The 18987-nt window shown below is 44.3% G+C and overlaps 1 protein-coding gene across 3 annotated transcripts in view; it reads right to left on the reverse strand.

The window, feature by feature from the left end:
• LOC111222419 (semaphorin-6D-like) overlaps positions 1 to 18987 on the reverse strand; it is a 152009-nt gene that overhangs the window by 93442 nt on the left and 39580 nt on the right. Inside the window, exon 1 of one of the 3 annotated variants that reach the window (XM_022746137.1) lies at positions 7899 to 7968. The exons of the other annotated variants lie outside the window; for them this stretch is intronic. The gene's annotated coding sequence lies outside the window, so the exon portion shown is untranslated. Of the gene's footprint in view, positions 1 to 7898; positions 7969 to 18987 lie in introns of those variants that run through there. 3 annotated transcript variants of the gene reach the window in all.

Raw genomic sequence — 18987 nt, forward strand, 5'->3', positions numbered from 1 at the left:
TTGTGGTAGTGATCAATGGCCCCTGGCTGCGGGCGTCAGGGGGGCCCTGGGCTCCAGGAATGGAGGTATTAATAATGCAAGGTCCAGGCCTGTCATATCCTCCATTAGCACAGAGGAGGCGGGAGGCCCAACGGCTGATTGATTACTAATTAGATTAATTGCCGTCTTTTAGAAAAGGAGGAGGATGTAATAGACTGGGGGCCTGACAAGTGCGAGGGGTAGAGGAGCCCGGCTGGTTGAAAAATATTCACTACAGCTGTTTAAAAAAAGAACTTTTCGTATTAGGAATGCATGTTTCTCCTCCGAGATGAGTGCGCAATTCAGGAAAGAAAAGCCAGAGTCTGTGTAATAAACAAGAATTCAATCAAAGTCCAACCGACTACCCATTACTTTAAAAATGTCTAATAAATTGCTCAATTCTCTGCAGGCCTCTCTCCACAATGCACCTGCGTACGGAAAAAGAAAAACAACTCAACCGCACTGACCACTCTGCTAAGTGGAGAAGACACTCGTTGTTATTTGCCGTTTTCATTTGAGACAATTTCCCCCATCTCGTTCCCGCATTTGTGTCTTGTTAGCCATCGCTATCTGGAAAACATGACATGATAAGCCCCCACTACTCTCCAGTTTTCCTGTAATGTGTGTAATGATAGAGTTGGTGAACACAGACATTTTTGCTAAAAGGTGCAGAGGTGTGTGGAGATTGAGTTCCTCTTAATCTCCCCGCTGTCCTTTGGAGATAAAACTAATAAAACACACATCAAAGCTGCGGCATATAGTACGAGGGCTTTAGAAGAACATCAAAAAAGCGTCTTTTCTTCCACACAATGTGATTTCTGTTCAATTTAAATGTTGTTCAAGACACTAATTATTCTTCTAATTCAGTTTAGACTAAAATTAGTTTGTCCATATTTCGGACTGATACTTAAAAACCAATTACTGGCCACTTAGTGTTATTGTATAACCTCCAATATGATGAATGTGCTACATTTTTGTTTGAGGACATATTTATTGCAGAATTGATCTGGACTCAACTCACAGATGTTATACTTTATTTCAATTATTCTCAGTTTTCAATCAACGATCCGAGTGTCTCATGGTCAACAATTTTTTTTCCATCCTCATATCAAAATTATTGGAAACACTTCATAAAAACTGGCTTTAGGATGAAAAACCCAAATCATTCGAACCCCGCATCAACATCACCACAGCATTCATTTCAGTCCAGATCACGTCTTCATCCACAACAAGTGGCGAGGCCGGCACGCATCTACGAGTTTCTGAGTGCTAGACTAATTGGCACATCGGTATGGCCACACTCAACATAAATAGCCTCACACTTCTGAGGGGGATAATGCCTTCCAAATAGGGAGCTGCATTATTTGTCTCAGCCTCCCGCTGCACCAGCAGACCATGGCGAGTCGTATCTTGCTCTGCTGGCTCTCGCCAACCTCGGGGGAAGCACAGTCCCGGCATGCATCAGTATGTTTTTTAGTGCGACTGTGCCGATTTGACTTCAGGAAACGAATGATTTATCTCCAAGAAGCCTGAGGAAGACGCACAATTTGGCCCCATTTTTAAAAAAATTACAAGGAAATACTGTTACGCTGCAAAGCAGGCTGTCGTCCATATCCATCTCACGACTCTGACATAATGATGTCATCAGTGACGGGGAGACGGACTTGCCAATGATGCACTTTGCCAACACAGGCCTGCTTTTCTGGTCCTCTTATCTAACGTCATGAATCATAAGTAGACTGGTCTCTATCAGTATTTCTGACAGTGAGATGAGTCTTTATGCCTTCTTGTCACAAATGAGTTCTTGAGGGGCTGTCAGGATGAAGTGGAATATTACACCTATTAATTATTCTGCTCCTCCATCCTGCTGGGAGGCAGTTCCGAGTCAGTCCTTCATATCTGACAAAGTTCATCTCTGCTCGACTCCGCTGCTGCGGCAAATGTCTGAAGATGGAGCTTTGTTGGACTGCCACTACTGGAATCTGTTGGCACATTATCCCAAAGAACAATGGAGCCAGAACATCCATCCAGCATTCAGAAACTGTCAAGTTTCTCCATTGACCTTTAGATGCTTTTAGGACTGATTGGAAACAAGAAAAAAAAAACGCACAAAGAACATGTCATCCACCCGAGCTCAGAGTATGCTAATTCTCTGGGATCTGCTGACGGGGCTGGGTTTCTTATTTCCTAGATTCTGACATTAGTGCTATAAGGAAACACTTGTACCCAGACGAAGGTTATGTCAGTCAGACTCCTGTATGCACCGTGTAACCCAGTAGTTGCTGGAAGTTTTTTTTGTGGTAAGATTTGACTGTAAAATATGAAGCTGAACCTGCAGGTTGACAACCACAAAGAAAGACGGCATCTAAAGAATTACCACAGTGCAACACTCATCCGTTCTACACAGTGACGACAGTGTGAAACAACAGTTTGTCTTCTGCCTTCAGCTCCGTCTGGCTTGGTCTCTACCTGCTCCCTCTCTTTTCTCCTTCCCTAAGCCCGAAGCTGCCTCCCACCTCCCACCTCCTCCTCTCAGCCCCCGTGGCTCACTGCAGAGACAACATGCTGCGCTAATTGAAAGCGACCCTGACTCGTCCTTTTTCAAAACCGCTCCGGCTGATGCCCCGTTGTTTTCCCCTCCGCCGGCGGTTGACAACTGGCCTTTTTGGCTGCGGTGGTTCTGCGGCGTGAACTCTGGCCCTCGCCGCGTCGGCCTCTCTCCCTCTGCAAACACAAGACCGGGTCCAAAGCCACACAGAGTGGGAATAAACTGCAGACTAGCACATTTTCCTCCTGCAGCATGGCTCCAAACTGAAGCAGAAAAATTGTTGGCGAGTAACTGGTGAGAATTCTTCCAGAATAAATTGAGGGAGTCCTCTGGAGGTTAAAAAAAAAAAAAATAGCTTTTCGTTTTGTTGCTTCATGCGAGTACAAGTGATGCATAATATTGTTTACACAATAAAGAGAGGTTTACGATTTGAAATTCAATGAAGATGCAAACAATCCAGAGCCATCTTCCCTCGAACATGCTCTGCAAACTCTGAAGGACAAAAAGCACAAAACGCTCCCCTAATAGATGAGCTACAGCTGCAGCACAGACAGCATGATTAGATTCTCCTCATACTTAATTCCTTTATCAAAAAGCAGTGATATTCCACTAAAACAAAACGCTTGTACCTGCAGTGTTTCAATAGAGGTGGTCTGCTCTTATCACCCTCACTGAATAGGACTGGGGCCCATAATGTAATAGCCTAGCAGTGCGCTCATAAATCACCTGAAGAGGCTTTATGCCACATGCACTGACACTCCCAATCTGCCAACCTGTGTCTTTATTAAAGAGCACATTATACTGAGAGGCTCCCTTTTCCCCCAGATGCCCTGCTGTAAACACCTCCGCTCATATATTCATGCAAACACAACAATACAAATACTTTCCTCTGCAGGCACAAATTCATTTCTCCCAGCTTTTATTTACAGAATGTGTGTGTGTGTGTCTGTGACTGTGAGTGTGTGTGAGACACAGACAGAGATTGGCATTGTTTTTACATCTTGTCACCCTCCCTCTTCGCAATTACGGCAATCGTCTCTCTCCCACTGAGTGACGCATCAATTTGGATGTATGAATGCCTACTCATATCTGATTTGCCTTAGTGAATCTCTTCCGTTTTTATTGGCCAAACAGTGCACACAGCAGAGTGTGATGCTTGTGTGTATGTGTGTGTGTCCTGCTTTGTTAATATATTGTATTTGCCCCCCCCCGTCCTTCCAGTAACTTTGACAGCTAAATTGAAAAACGTCACGAGTGAGCGTCATGTGAGCCGACAATGAAACGGCAAAGACGGAATAATTGGCGTTACACTGGCTCTTCCATGTTGACAGAGAGGAGACGTTCGGCCCTTTGATTTGTTCAAATCAAGACTTCTCTGTACGCAGCGGCCGATCGCTAAATCAGTTTTGCGTGTCGAATTTCATGGGACCTTGAGGTGCTCTTGAAGATCTCGGCCCTAATTAACACCCGGTGAAAGTCAATACCTTCTAATAAACTTTTATCTCCATGCTCCATGTAAGAGTGCTACAAGTAGGGAACTTGTTGTATGTTGCTCCGTCTCAACAACAAACTGCAGTGGGGCAGTTGAGCAAGGCACTGTAAAAGACATGGAACTCTCAAATCTCTAAAATACATAAAATATGTGATTACCCCCCCGGGGATATCGTATATTGTGATATTTGGGTTGGACTGTATCAAAATGTGTATTTGAAGATATGTTTCAAGATTCGGAAAATATCACAGAGATCACTGCGGTTACCACAAAAAAACCAAAAGGTATAAAGACAGAAAAAGAAACCAACTGTGATGTACAAGACCTTTCAGATAACATGCCGTGTTAAAATTTTCTCTATTAGAAGTTACAAGATCAATCTTTACACATTTTGCCTCTTGGAGTTAATTAATGGTTTCTGTAATCACAGTGTCACTGTCAGTGAACCGTTGCTCAGCTCGGCCTGAAAAACGCTGCTCATGAACTTCTAAAGGTTTTTTTTTTTTAATGCCTGTGGACAAAAGACTTGACATTCGTTTATGATACACATAACTGAGGAACAAGCCCCCTTCAAGGAATCCAAGATGTCAAATCTCTGCCTGCTCTCTGAGCTATACGACTATTTGTGCCAAATAAATGCGACTAAAAATTCTGCAGGCTGCCACAATGCTCCCAACCGAAAATCATGCAAATCATGAACAGGAAGAAAAAAAATAAAAAACACTAAATCCCCTTCTCCCACTCAGTTCTTGCAAACACAAGACGTACCCCTCGGTAAACACCGGCAGCAGAACGCATCCTGCAAAGAAAGCCTCGCTGCTGAGAGGCAGAAAATGTAAACAGCTGGCAAACTCTCAGAATATAAGTTGTTACACTCTGGAAATAAAATGTTCAGGATTGGGGACGGAACAAAGGCAAAGACAGTCGGGGCTGTTCGTTGGGAGGTTTTTCTTCTCCTGTGTCTCTAATCTGACCAGTGGCAACAGTCCAAGGCAATCTCTGAGGGCCGTCCTCACCCACAGAGCTGCTGATGTAAATCTCTGGGGCGGCGTGCACACTGCTCCTGAAACGTGTCCAGTTCTGAGGGTTTTTTTCTCCTCCCCTCACCTGAACCTGATGTTTTTCTAATCAATGAAATACAAAAAAGCTGCAAAAAAAAAAAAAAAGCTGCATGGATTTTTTTTATATTCAAATTGGACCAGATGAAAAATGGCACCAAATTAGATCTTGAGGCACATAATTTACACACAGCAAGTCTGACTGCTCAATTTTGAATATAGGAAAGCTGACATGACTATAACTCATGCCAATTAGCCGAGACAGAAGCGGCGTTGGAATGGAAGAAACGAGATTCAGTAATAAAAAGAAAACAGTCAGCGTGGTAGGTATCTGGGCTGATGCTTCAATTCAGAACAAAATCAACAGGAAATCCAGGAATAATAGAAAAGAAAAAGGTCCAGTGAACTGTGTGAAGTTCACAAGAGCCAAAGGTTGAAATTTATTCTCTTTTATTAAACTGTGGTTGTTTCTTGTGAGCTGACTGTAGTTTAACGTTGCTGAGTTTAAATGTTACTGTGTTTGTCTTCATCTCTCTCTTGATCTTGATGATTAAATACCGGATTAAATAAAGTTATTTAAAATCTGACTCCTCCTATTAACGAGCGTTTTCCATTTAATAAAATGTTCTATCTGCCGAACCTACACACCGCAGGAGCTTCCTGAAAAACACACACAGGTGTGAGGAAGGACAAGTTTTGATACTTGCTGTTATATTGTAATGTGCTTTAAGCAAAACAGATGCAGCATCTATTTGTTATCAGCGTTCTGCTTACACATGCAGTCTTTATGACACTGCAAGACGATAATGACAGCAGCTGGTCTGCGTTCTTCGGTACAGTAGAAAGAATCGTAAAATCAGATATGAGCAGTCGTCTCAGTTGAGTCATGATGCCGATGCTTCTACCTGAGCGGCCTTCACCTCCCGCATTACACATCCTGTCTAAAACTGGTCAGCAGAAGATGAGCGAAGGGAAGGAGGGAAGGAGGGAAGGAGGGAGGGATATTTGGTCTCCTGCTGTACACTTTTTGTATTTGACAAAACAGATCAAACACAGTCTCACAGCAGTTGCGGCTGAGCCGCTGTTTGTTATCTTGTCTGATGTGTAACGTGCGACGCGCAGATGCACGGCAAAGGAGAGCGAGGCAGACAGGTAATCCAGGATTACAGTGCCGACATGTCATTTCCGTGGACGTGTTATTCCTGCTCAGTCGTCTTTTGTGTGAAATGTAGGGTGCAACCCCATCTGTCTGCTCCAAACTCTCCTCTGGCACCCATCAATGGCACGCCGTGGACCAGCATAGACGACGAGATAATGAGCTCCCGTTGCCTTGTCAACGCTATCCCTTTTTTCGACAGCCACACTCTTAAGCTCCCCGTTTGCCCGTTTCCCGGTGTGCAGAGCTCTTCAGTAAACAAGGCATCGAGACGGTGGATGAAATTTCATATTGTCTTAAAATCCCTCTAACGGGCGACCACAGACGGACGACCCGGCCACAAGCAGTTTGCCGTTTGGCGGCGGGATGAGGAAAAATTTTTACACTAAGAAAGTAAAAACATATACATTTCACACTTAATGAAAGGAGGTCAAAGTTCACGTAAAATCTCAACAGAAGAGGCTGATAATAAGGACAGCAGCAGACAGACTGGTGGTACTCGACCTGCACTTGGCCTGAGCGACAAAAAACGGTTTAAATAATGTTACATTTCGATCTTCGAGTGCTTATTGACTTAAAGAAAGAGCTTTCAGGTGGGCAGCTCCATCTGCCTGGAAATTAAAAACATAAATGACAAAGTGGAACTGCTGTGTTTCTAAACATTTTAAAGTTACTTTTTTTTATTATTATTATTTGGTTCAATTGTACTCCAGTCTACTCCAATATGGGTTCAAGGTCTACAGGCCACTTAAACAGGAGTTTGCTTATATCATTTGTGTACAATAGTTCAATTCAATTTTCTTTGTATAGCACCAACTCATAACATACATGAAGGCACTGTACTGACCTCACAACACTGTTGAGAGAAACCCAACAGTTCAGTCTGTTTGAAACTGATTATGTCTTTTTTTGTTAAACCATGTGGTTTGGACATAATTTATTTTGTATTTTATGCCTTATACTTGCCATTTTATATTTTACTGTAAGTTGTCCTTGAGCGCCTTGAAAGGCGCCTATAAATAAAATGTATCATTATTTATGATTATAAATTGCCAGCTTCAAAAGAACAGATTTACATGACTGTTTCCCAAGACCGTGGACTCAATGTCTAACACGAGAGCGAGGCCACACGTGTCATTAAGTTTTCATTTGTCCCGGTTGTCTTCTATCATTTTACTTTTCATACCTTTTATTCTAATAGTTGAACAACTACTTTTGAGGAACTACTGAATATTTACCACAGTGTGCTTGTTTGTTTACTTGCTTATTTATCTATTTGCTTCTATATTGTGTTGCATTTGTCACTAACTGCTCATTTTATCTTTACTCCATTTGTTTTATTGATGTCCATGTGCTGCACCTCTTAGACACGTATGGGAGTAATGAAGAAGTCCGAGGTGGTTCATTTGAGACCGCGATTTTAAAATTGTTTCCTTGAGAGGCTTCAGTCACATTTCCCTCTGTGTTTATGGTGGTTTTCACTTTCACCATCATCTATAATGAGAGTTAAAAGCCTACAGAGTCGGGTAATGTCGAAGGTTAAATTGCGTATAAGCTCATACGGAGCTGCAGACAAAGTGCACCACAACAAAGATTAGAAGACAGAAATGATAAATAATGACTTACTCTCTGTGCTCCTTCTCAGCACTCTACGCTCAAGTCACAAGTGGAAGCTCCAAAGTGTGTTTTATTCCAGAGGTGCCTCCACATGTTGCGGCTTTCTTTCCGCTTATTCGGTTTAAAGTGCCTCTCTCTACCACTCATCCACTACAGTGGCTGCTTTTGGGGAAGAGTCGGGCCACATTCCTCATGTTCTTTCTACATTTGCATCATGACATTTCCTGTAGAGTGGCATTCTCTCCCCCAACCGTGTGACACTGTAGTGTCTCACACCAGAGTGTGAGATTCCACGACAGACACACACACACACACACACACACACACAGACACACACACAGACAGACACACAGACAGACACACACACACACACACACACACACACACACGTGCTGTCTGCCCAGTCTGATGAGGCAACTATTTTCAACTCAAACATCAGACACTTCAGGATGTCCTTGTTTACCAGCTCACAATAATCAAGCTCTGAAACGACGCCAATTTCCTCTTGGTCTCTTATAGCAGAACGTTTCGCCGTAGAACAGTCTATTCTGCATCCACACTCCCGTCTCGTTTAGAAAGCATCTACGAGCCCAACTCAATCTTTAAACACTCATTGACAATGTTATTCTAACCAACTGCTTTGTTAATGAAATGTAAATTTAACAATCAGGGTTCTCTCTCAGTATTTATACTGCAGCCGTCCACATTAAATGTCTCTTTCTTTTTAAAAGACAAGCTGCAAAATCAGACGTGATTTCCAAGACACCCCTGTAAACACCCCCTGGTATACTCAGTGTTAATTTACAGTAACTGTACAAGAGGAGTTCTGGCACAGCGTTTAGAGAAGCTAATGCCCCTCCCCCTCCGCTCTCTGCCCTCCCTCCCCACTGACTCTTTCTTTCTGTTTGAACGATACTGCCTTTGCAAAAGCAGCTGCTAAAACAAAGACACTAGAGGAAAAAAAAGCACAGCATTTGCTGATGAAAAAAAACAACAAAAAAACATTTTCTTCTCTCTGGAGCTCGGTCAAAGGCAGAAACGCTGACCTCTCACCTGGTTCTGTAAGAGAGGCCTGTTTTGCATAGTCCATGCAGTGAGAACCAGATTCAAAATCAAATTTATTCCAACTGGCATGTGACCAGGAAGAGAAGGGGAGTTGTTCAGAAGGAGAGTGTGAAGATATAAAAGGAGAAATATCAGAGTGCAGCAACTTTGGCTTCACTCATGCTTTAATTCAGCACATGTGCACGAGGAGCCTTTTTCCAAAAAACTCTGCTTCACTCTGAATCGTGACATCAGTGTTGACAAACTCTAAACACTGGGTGGTAAATAAGTCAAAGCTCTTATTTTTCAACTCCCACAGAGCATTTGCCAAATGCATGAGTCATGACAGTTAAATGAAAAGATGGCCCTGACCTCTTTCATGTTTGGAGGGTTTTGTTCATTAATGACTGGGGCTCGGCCCTGTGTCAGCATGCTGGCCGCTAGCAGGCGAGGGCCAGAAGGGACGTGAGGTGGTGCTAACACCCGCCGCCATGTCGTGGCCTGGCACCGTCGTGCGCTTTGGAAGGGAGTGCTCATGGAAATCAGCGGGGCTTGGCCCGGCTTCACTCCTGCCTTGGCCTGCTAATGGCTTTCCAAGTTTGGGGCTGCCATTTGTCAGCTTGACTGATGTCTGCGCCACGAGGATCAATCTCTTTCCATCATCCATCTCTTCAAACATCAGAGGTAAAGTACAGTGTTGGGCCACAGTGGCAGGGATGTGCTCCTGGAATCAAAACTTGCAGGTAGAGGAGGAAGTGTGAGGATAAAGGAATAAATTTATTGCAGGACTGAAGTGAATAGATAAAGACAGAACCTGGCATTCTCATTTTGTACAAAGTAGAAGAGCATTAGACACGGCCAAAAACCGCACAAAGCAAGACGGGCTGTTGAGATGGGCTGTTCTTATTCCTGGAACATTTTTAGTGGTCTATGAAAAACCAGGAGTCCGTCTCTCCTCTCTCACTACATTAAGTGATTCTTACTGAAGCCTTGCAAACAGGAAACATTAAGTCTCTGGAGGAAAGAGAGAAAGTAAGAGATTTTTGCCTACATGAGAGAGAGAGAGAGAGAGAGAGAGAGAGAGAGAGAGAGAGAGAGAGAGAACAGAGGGAGTGAATGAGGTGTGATAAGTGAATATAAAACAGGAGGGGAAAAAAAATTGGAGATGGAAAAAAGGAATAAAACATAGTTAGGGAGCAACAGTGTGAGGAGAACAGCTGAAAGAGGTTGCGGGGCCCCAGGTGAGCCCTGTGGTGGGTCATTTCACAGCCCTGTAGCCTGACTAGCACTGACAGGTCAGCTGGAAGACTCGCTGCCAAGAGAAACCCTCAACGGAAAGCCTCAACACACGCTCTCAACACATACACACACACACACACACAAAAACAGCACACCGAAGCCCGAAGCACACACACACTCGCCTGCCTCCACCACAAAATAATTTCCTTTTCAATCTGCCACACAATAACCGAGCCACTGTTTATTGACCTTTACCATGGCGCTTTTCACCAGGCAATCGCTTCCTTGGCTCCGAGCGCAGAAATATAGCTCTGACTGCTCAGCTCGGTGCTGGAAATCCACCACCGTGCAGCTGGCTTTCATGCATTCACGGCTCAGGATCCACATCAGGATGTGTGTGGCGGCGAGCGCCCGGGGGAGGGAGCGCCTCCCTGACAGCTATGATGATTGGATCATCAAAAAAAAAAAGACAACTTGATGTTATAACCGTCATTAGTGCGGTAACAAATCAATTAAAAGGGAATCGCAGCGCTAAAGGCCTGTGTACACACGAGTGCCTGAGAGGCGTCTGCCTACACAGTCTGAAATCACAATGTAACATTTGACGGTCGCAGTCTCGGTTGAGACTGAGGCCTGGCTGCAGCCGTCAACATCCCACAGCCAAACGCATGTCGGCTCTTCGCTCCCTGAATTAGAAGATGATGCTTCAACGCCAGAGTCTTGTAAATGAAAGGATACCAGTGAAGCCCCTTGCTTTACCAACCACAGGCTGCTTCACTCATATTCTTTTATAAGCTACTGGTCTGTTGCTTCGTCCCAAGATGCAAGATGCTCGGTTGCATCCAATCGCAGACGTTCCTTTATTTTTACTCTTATAGTTTTTACCCCGTATGATCATTTTAAATTGCGAGTCACAAATGTTTTCTTCGGTGCCTGCAAGTCTCTGAAAATAACTGACGTCATTTGTGATGTGATCTCATATTCCACACGATGTAATTTATTGATCATAATTGCTTCGCACCCACTACAGTGGTACTCAAAGTGGGTTCTGGGAACCCCCCAGGGATCCTTGAGGGAGTACTTAGGGGGTCCGCGCCAAAAAGGGGAATAATTTATGTTCTCTATGATTCCATCCATGACAGAATGTTTCACTGTGTTGGTCATGGGTTTCCAAAAATGAAACATCTACATGCAAGAATCTTATCGTATGGTAACGTATTTGGATGCGCGGATATCTTCATCCGGAGAATTGATCATTTGTTATGCCGTCATTGTATTTCATCTTCGCCTCCCTCTTCCTGGTTAGACCAGACTACACAGTGACACAGTCGGGCATGAGGTCGACAGTGTCCAAAAGGGAGTTACCAGCTTGTTTTGAAGCCAAATCTTCAAATTTGACAAAAAAAAAAAAAAAAAAAAAAAAAAAAAAAAAACAGACAAAAGAATCAAAAGTTCAGACCTCTGCAAAATGTTTGTCATTTTTTGCTTGAAAAAAAGACTTGACTGACGGATTCAACTGATCACAAAAATTTATTGACTAATCAATTAGTCAACTTTTTGTGTTTTGTAAACTGTGACTGCCAGGTCTCATGAAAAAGCAATCCCCTGATCTCAAGAGATTTTCCTGGTAAAGTCAAGGATAAGAGAAGCTAAATGTAAAATTCCAGCGTCTCAAACAGACTGGCACAGGGAGCAATTTTACCACTGAATGGTTTCATTCTTTGGAGACTTTATTATTTGTTTATTTGTTGTTTGCTTCAAGGAGATTTGGACGCTCTCCATCCTTCTCAGGGATGAGAATTAGAGGTGGTGAGGCAGCCGCGGTGGATTCGTCGAGGTGGCAACCTTCCGCTGCCAAGCGAATGCTGGTGACAGCGCGAGTCCTATTTGGCTGATGAGCAGCGGGGAAGCAGGTGGGCAGGCTGAGGCTTATCTGCCAAAACAGCCGGGGTTACACCACACCTCCTGCCGCAAGGACTGCTACGACTCAACGACCGCACGCTGAGAGAATGAGAGGGTAGCAACAGGAAGGGAGATATAAGAGAACAGAGAGGCAGAGATATGGTAGGTTCTGGGAGCAGATCAGCTGCACACACAAAAAAAAAAAAGCAGGAGAATCATTAGATCCTCTGAGCTATAAGACGTTTCTTTTTGCAGAGAAAGCTGGAGAACACAGGTGCAGGTAAAATATGACAGATCATTAGGAGTATTGGTGTGTTTTGGGATTAAAATATTATCAAAGTACGGGTAATTTCATGCTACGATACATGCATTTATCATCGCTAGGGTTTGGTATCAATTCAATACTGGCTCCAAAATCATTCCTGATTACCTGTGCAAATCATTTCAACAGTGGAGACTGTGAATGTTGATTAAAGGAACAGATATTATTGAGCTAGAAATCTCAAATTAGCTCAGAAAATCCAGTCACATAAGGACATAGGACACTGGATCTAGTTCATGACATTTGTTTTTAACAGGAAATTATGACTTTAATGCAATAATATTATGCTTCTCTATGCTGTTCAGTTCGAGTTTGGAGAACAAAGAGAGAAGGAAAGCAGAAAAACACAAAAGAATCAATGGAAAAAACGCTCTCGGTCTTCTTCCGCTTTCTCTACCATCAGCTGAAAAATGACATGAGCCTCGTTCACCTGCGTTTACCCCACAAACCCCTCTGCTGCTGCAACACGCCGTCACTCCACCGGGGGCATCACACCGTGCCCAAAACCATCTCCGGGGCGTCTCGAGTGTTGAGCTCCAGGCTCCCTGTCAAAGAGCTCTGCTGGGCTTTTGTAAGGAAGTGTGAATGTGAGATCCCAGGTGCCAGTTTAATTGAGACCTTGACATCGGCGTTTGAGTGAAATGAGGAGATTGTCGGGATGATACGGCTGACGTTACACCTGTGTGAGAACGGTTGATTACACAGTGGGAAGACTGTGAATGAAACCCGTAACGAGGACTTTATCTGCCTATATGTTTCATTAACGCGCTCCCCGGTCACATTTCTTACAGCACAGGGAAAAACAGCATTCTCCAAACAGAGAGACGGATCTGTCTCCAGGTCTGTCTGCTGGATATAAACAAAGGCTCTTCTTTCTGCAGTGTTACAACATCACCCCCCCCCTGCTTCTGATTGATGAAAGTGCCATGTCTGCAAGCGCCTCTTTTACATAGCGGAGAGCCTCCCCTGCAGCCCGCCATTCATCATCTGAGAGTGGGACGGCGGCATTCATCTTAATGCATTACAGACCCAAACAGGTCCGAGGTCACACACTGCTGCCATGAATCCCTACGTCTGATTCTAAGAGGGGAGGGGAGATGAAATGGCCGGTATTTTTTCTTGGGGGGGGGGGTTTGCAGAGAGATATGAGCTGAACAATGCTGTCAAGTTTAATGTTCCTATCACCTCACTGACCACATCTGTGTCAGGACAGGCCATCGATGGACTGTTTGAATGTTAAAATCACCCAAACACACTGCAGCCTGGTGAAAGAGAGGCCACTCTGTTGTGAGATGGTACTTCCAGCTTTAGAGGGGAATCACATCGATTTCACACATAAACGACAGCTCTCTTGTCATGAGGGGTGTTACATGGCGAGTGATTAATGTTGTATTACGCCGTCTCTCACTCTGGAGCAGCTTTGTGAAGTCTGATAATGACCTCGATATCTTGTGGTGATGTCATCAAGGTTATCTTGTGCTTGGAGGCTGCAAAATTATTGACATAAAGGTGATGTTACAAACAGAGGAAATGCTCTTGGGAAGTTGGGATCCAGAGGTTTTGGAGCTTTACCAGAACTAGGATTTGATTTAAATCTTCCCCCAATTTAATAGAAGTGCGACTCAGATGAATGAGCACCATGGCATCACACACTGCGGGGGTGGGTGGGGAACTATGAATGAGCTGGAGTTGGACTGGATGCAGAGTGGACTGCTGTGATTCTGGCCGTGGTTGCCTTCACACGTCACATGTCAGTCTGACAGCGCCTTGAGTCAAAGTGCTCATAAAAATAATGCAACGAAACCACAAGGAAACTTGAGTCAGGTGCACGGCCATGACTGTATATAGTTCACAAACATGTTTTTAAACTATTTATATTTACTCACCATGACTGAACGCCCATTGATTGACATAAATAAATTCTAATTTTCTGTGACTGTTGCAGCAAAAGAGTAAATTACAACCCTACATCACAAACCGATGCACCGACATTTAAAAGTGGAGGAAGATTTAAATGTAGATCTTTCCTTCAACACAAACTGTACTTGTCTCCGCTAACCACATGGATCTGGCTGCAACTTTATGATCCTTTGCTTGGCTGCAACTGCTTACATCCAAACCTGTCATGAGGAAGATTAAAAGCACAGGGAGGGAGTTCAAAGCCTCAAGAAACACTGTGGAAGCAGATGAGTCCAGAGCAATAAGTGAAAGTGTGTGAAATGGCTAAAGGTCACAATATCGCGCTTTGGAAAACAAACGATTTCTCCTCGCTGCTTTAAGGACTTTGAATTCAAAGCCTCTGATCAGAACTCCAAACACTATGAAAATTTAAAACTGAATGCAGTTTAGTTTCTCTGTCAATCTGCAAAGCATGTACAAGGTAAAGAGTGTGCAGTGCAGTGAGCTCAGTAGTTTCAAGACAGATGTGAAGCCTACACACACACACACACAAACACACACAAACACACACAGACACACACAGACACACCTCATAAAAACACAAGATGTCAAGATGTTCAAGATGTGGTGAATCAAACAGAATCTGCTGCTACAAGAAGTACACTCATCCTAACAGAGTGCACAGGAAAAGGAAAATTACCATGATGAGTATAATCAAATTGACTGAGGGGCTGTCCGTGGGATGCTACACAGTGTGACAGCCCCTGTTACCTTTTGGCACTGAGGACACTAAAGCAAAGTGTTGCCTCAGCAAGTGAGCAAATACTTCTTTATTTTCTTGCTTTGCCTTGCTCTTCTTGGCACGAAGGTGGAGGGGGGGGGGGTAATTGGCATGCAAGCTCCGGCGGGGCAGTTAGACGAGCCAGGTCCCGAGCTCGGCCACAGAGCACAACGGCTCTGCTGTGCCCACAAAATTAGTTTAAAGCTGCGATTCAGCAACAGGGTGAGACCCGTACAGCGCCACTGATGCCATCCATCACTGCAAATCCATTTCTCTGGCAGAACAACTGAGCCACACTATCACCACCCCACCCCTTCTTCCACACCTCCCACACACAGAACAGCACAGCAGCAGGTAGAGAGAAATTCAGGAGACAGGGGGTTCTGCCGATACAGGTTTCTTCAATAGTGATGCAGGTGTTTTTTTTTTGGGCTGAAGTCGCCCTCGTATAGTGTGGGAATTGTTCAGGATTTTTCACTGTAACCACCTGCTGCCAAAATCCAGAAACTGCTGCAATGAAACTAAGATGAAGATTGTCTTTTCAAAAATATAACAAACTAACCGACTCTTCCATCACCGGAGAATCAGGTCATACTCTTCACCCCTACTGAAAAAAAAAAGGTCTGGACTGACTAGCTACCATTCAACTGTGCGAGTGAGTCAAAGCTGATGTGGGAGGAAGACAATGGCTGGGATTCAGCTGAGGAAGGTGGGGGGTGCCAGCTGATGGACTCTTCTCATTAACTTTACCCAGGCCTGGGGAGAGCTAGAGGAGGAGGAGGAGGAGGAGGGAGGGAGGGAGGATTGGTTTAATGAAGACTCCAGCAGAGAGGGTTCGTCTCGCCTACTGTGCGGCCCTGTGAATAAGCCTGGCAGACAGATGGGCTGAGGAATTGATCAGTGGAGACAGTCTATGGAGACCTGCGCAGACTCGGAGGCTGTGTTTTAAGCTGGGGTGGGGTTCACAATCAAGGATATCAAAAGGCGGTGAAATGTCACTGGAATTCGCTACCTGTGGGAGAAAACTCCACCGCAACACAATCTAAACTGGAGTTTCATTGGAGATGACAGCACGGGAGTGGCCCACCGAAACTTCAAAACCAAACCACTCCTGCCTCTTATTTATCAGACTGGCACGTCAGCCTGGGCCGCTGGATCATTTCTTGAAAGATCTGCCCCGGATCTGAAGCCGCACGCATCTAGAAATAAAGGCTATTTGGCCCCTTGCCTCTCTGTTGTCCGTCTGAGAGCTGTCCCCTTTTCGGCCCGGGCTCTGTGTGGCATCTATCTTTCATACAAGTGACAACGCCTCACAAACCCCCGTGCTGCCACTCTCATTTTCACCGTCTATTGTTCCAGGCTCAGAGATTCAGCCCAGCACAGCGAGCCCTGCAATTCTGTCATCTCCAAAAGCTCAATACTTGCCTGCGCCGCTGATAAGCAGCCAAACACTGAGGTGATGAATAAATCACAATACAGCACATACACACTTACTGACACAAGGAGGAGGCCTATTTATTTGGTGTACTTTGGGTTATTTTGGAGAATTCTGAATCCAATCTGGCGCACGGCTTCGTGCTGTATCGTGTGGTTGAGGTTCAAAGATCGCTGCTGGCAGTAACGACGTGTGCATCATTCTTTCGCTAAGTGCTATCCGCATAGAAAGGCGCTGAACAAAGCTAAATATTACAGTCTAATGTCGTAAAATATTCTTATATCAATCTGCTTTAAACTGAAGAAGATGTCCTAGTTTAAAAATGAAAAGAAGTCATTTTCATATCTAGCCCGCAACAAATTTACGGTCTGTAATCAGCAGATTTTAGATACATAAAGCAAATCCAGTGCCTTTCTTTTTTTCAGAGAAGATTAACAGCAAGAAGAAGTGAACCCTCCTCCTGCGCCCTGAACAGGAACTCTACAGCTTTCATTTAAATTCTTCTTTTCTTCCCTGCTGCCTTTCCCACTTTTCATATCATACAGTTTTTTTCCGTTTTTTTTTTCCACGTATCACGCAGGGTTCTCCGAATGCTCTTAACCTTTCCTGCAGAAAGACAGTTGAGGCATTATTATAGGCTAAAGTGAAACTCAAGAGAGAAGCACGTGTGTCAGCCGAGAACAATGATGCACTCAAGTAAACCCACAATCCATTTCCTCTGGGTGGTCTGTAATTTTCTACTGTCCTGATTATCATCCAACTTCCAATAACAACATGAAGTTAGAGTTCAGAGATTTTTTTTAATTTTTTTTTTTTTTGAGTGGAATTTTGAACTTAATGTGAAAAGGCTTTTCTGACGTCTCTCTAAAATGAGCTTTGTGCCGATGTCTCCAGTGTAGGTCGTTACAAATAGCTATAATTAACTAATCAAATACCAGACTTCCTTCAAATAGTAGCCATTTCACCTCAAACATCACATATGGTCGTTTCTGAGAGGGACCATCAGGTACGCTGAGGCGCTTGAATATAAGCAGCTACAACGGAATAGTCAGCATGAGCAGCAATAATAATCAATAGTGAAGAAGATGTCACCGAAGTCACAAAAGAAAGGTTTTCATGTTTTCAGTTTGGATGGAAATTGTCTTCCATCTCTTGCAGTGCTGCTCGGAGAGAAGCTTGTGAGCCTGTGACAAATTTCTTTGACATGTGTCAAAGGACTGTAACCGACCTGGCAGAGAAAGTGCATCGAGTTCGACAGATTCTTGTGGTTGGATCTGTGGTGCCCCGGGGTGGGGTGGGGGGCTCCGGCACCTCCAACAATTCAGGCCTTACACCGTTGCCATAGTTACCGCTGCCTGACACCTCTGGCAATGGCAAATAGACTGACCACAGTGGAACATTTGAGACGACACTGGCAGAGCCTGTGTGGATCGTCACACAATAAAGACCTCGGGAAACGAGGGAACAGTCACCGAGAGCCAGTTACGTTTAGAGGAAGTAAAAGGACTTCATGGACAAACACGGCCGAGGGTGAAAAGGGGGACACAGCGCTGGCAGGGCGTCCATCTCCAGCCGGCGTATAGTGGAATGTTAATTAGGCCTGCAAAGACGAGACACCTCCCTCTTAAATGTCACGTCCTCGTGAGGAGAGCGGGGAGCGACGACGGGTTCTGTTGACTTCTGTCAGGCAAAAGGCTGCTCGTGGTTTGTTTGCCTTTCCGGTGGCAATTTCTTCTCTGTTCTCTTTACCCACGAGCATTTTCTCTTAACATTCTCCTGCTCCTTCTCTCGGCCCTTCTGTTATGCTGTTTACTCTGTGATGAATGGCTCTATTTCAAGTTGAGCATTTTTTTTTCTTTTAGCTGGAATAGATTACAATCTGTGCAATTGTGCGGAAACAAGATTGATCTCGCTTAAAAAAAAAAAGAAAAAAAAAGGAATAGGGAGAGGGCAGCAGAGGAAGGAAAATATTGACTGCAACTGCACTTCACTCTAATGTAGAAATTTCCAGACCCTTTTCTTTGATGGAGGCTTTTTAGGCAGCTACAGCTCCTGCAGAAGAAACAGGTCTTGATAAGGAGGAGGAATGGGGGTGGGGTGGGGGTGGGGCAAGAGAGGAGTGTAAACAAATTTTTGCAGTGGTTTGTAATGAGACATGACAGGGTGAGAATACTGTGGCCTTTTAAATGGCAGGCCTCGTTATCGGCCTGGTTTCATAGCCTCGCAGGGGCAGAGATTCAGATAATGGGGCATCAGTAATGAAGGGTTGGACAGGAGACCTGCTGAAGCTTAATATGAGAGGCTGCTCGACCAATGAGATAAAGTAGCAGCGAAATTGTACACAGTGTGCGCCACCGACATGAATCACAAAAAGTTCCATTGTGAGCAATCCTTCTCTTAATCAGGTTACAGGCTGTGCTTCTTACAGCCGTACTATTTTTCATGATTTATTGTTAATATAGTGTCTAAAGGATGG

Source organism: Seriola dumerili, unplaced genomic scaffold (genome assembly GCF_002260705.1).
Source record: "Seriola dumerili isolate Sdu_G_001 unplaced genomic scaffold, Sdu_1.0 BDQW01000092.1, whole genome shotgun sequence".
Taxonomy (NCBI): Eukaryota; Metazoa; Chordata; class Actinopteri; order Carangiformes; family Carangidae; genus Seriola; species Seriola dumerili.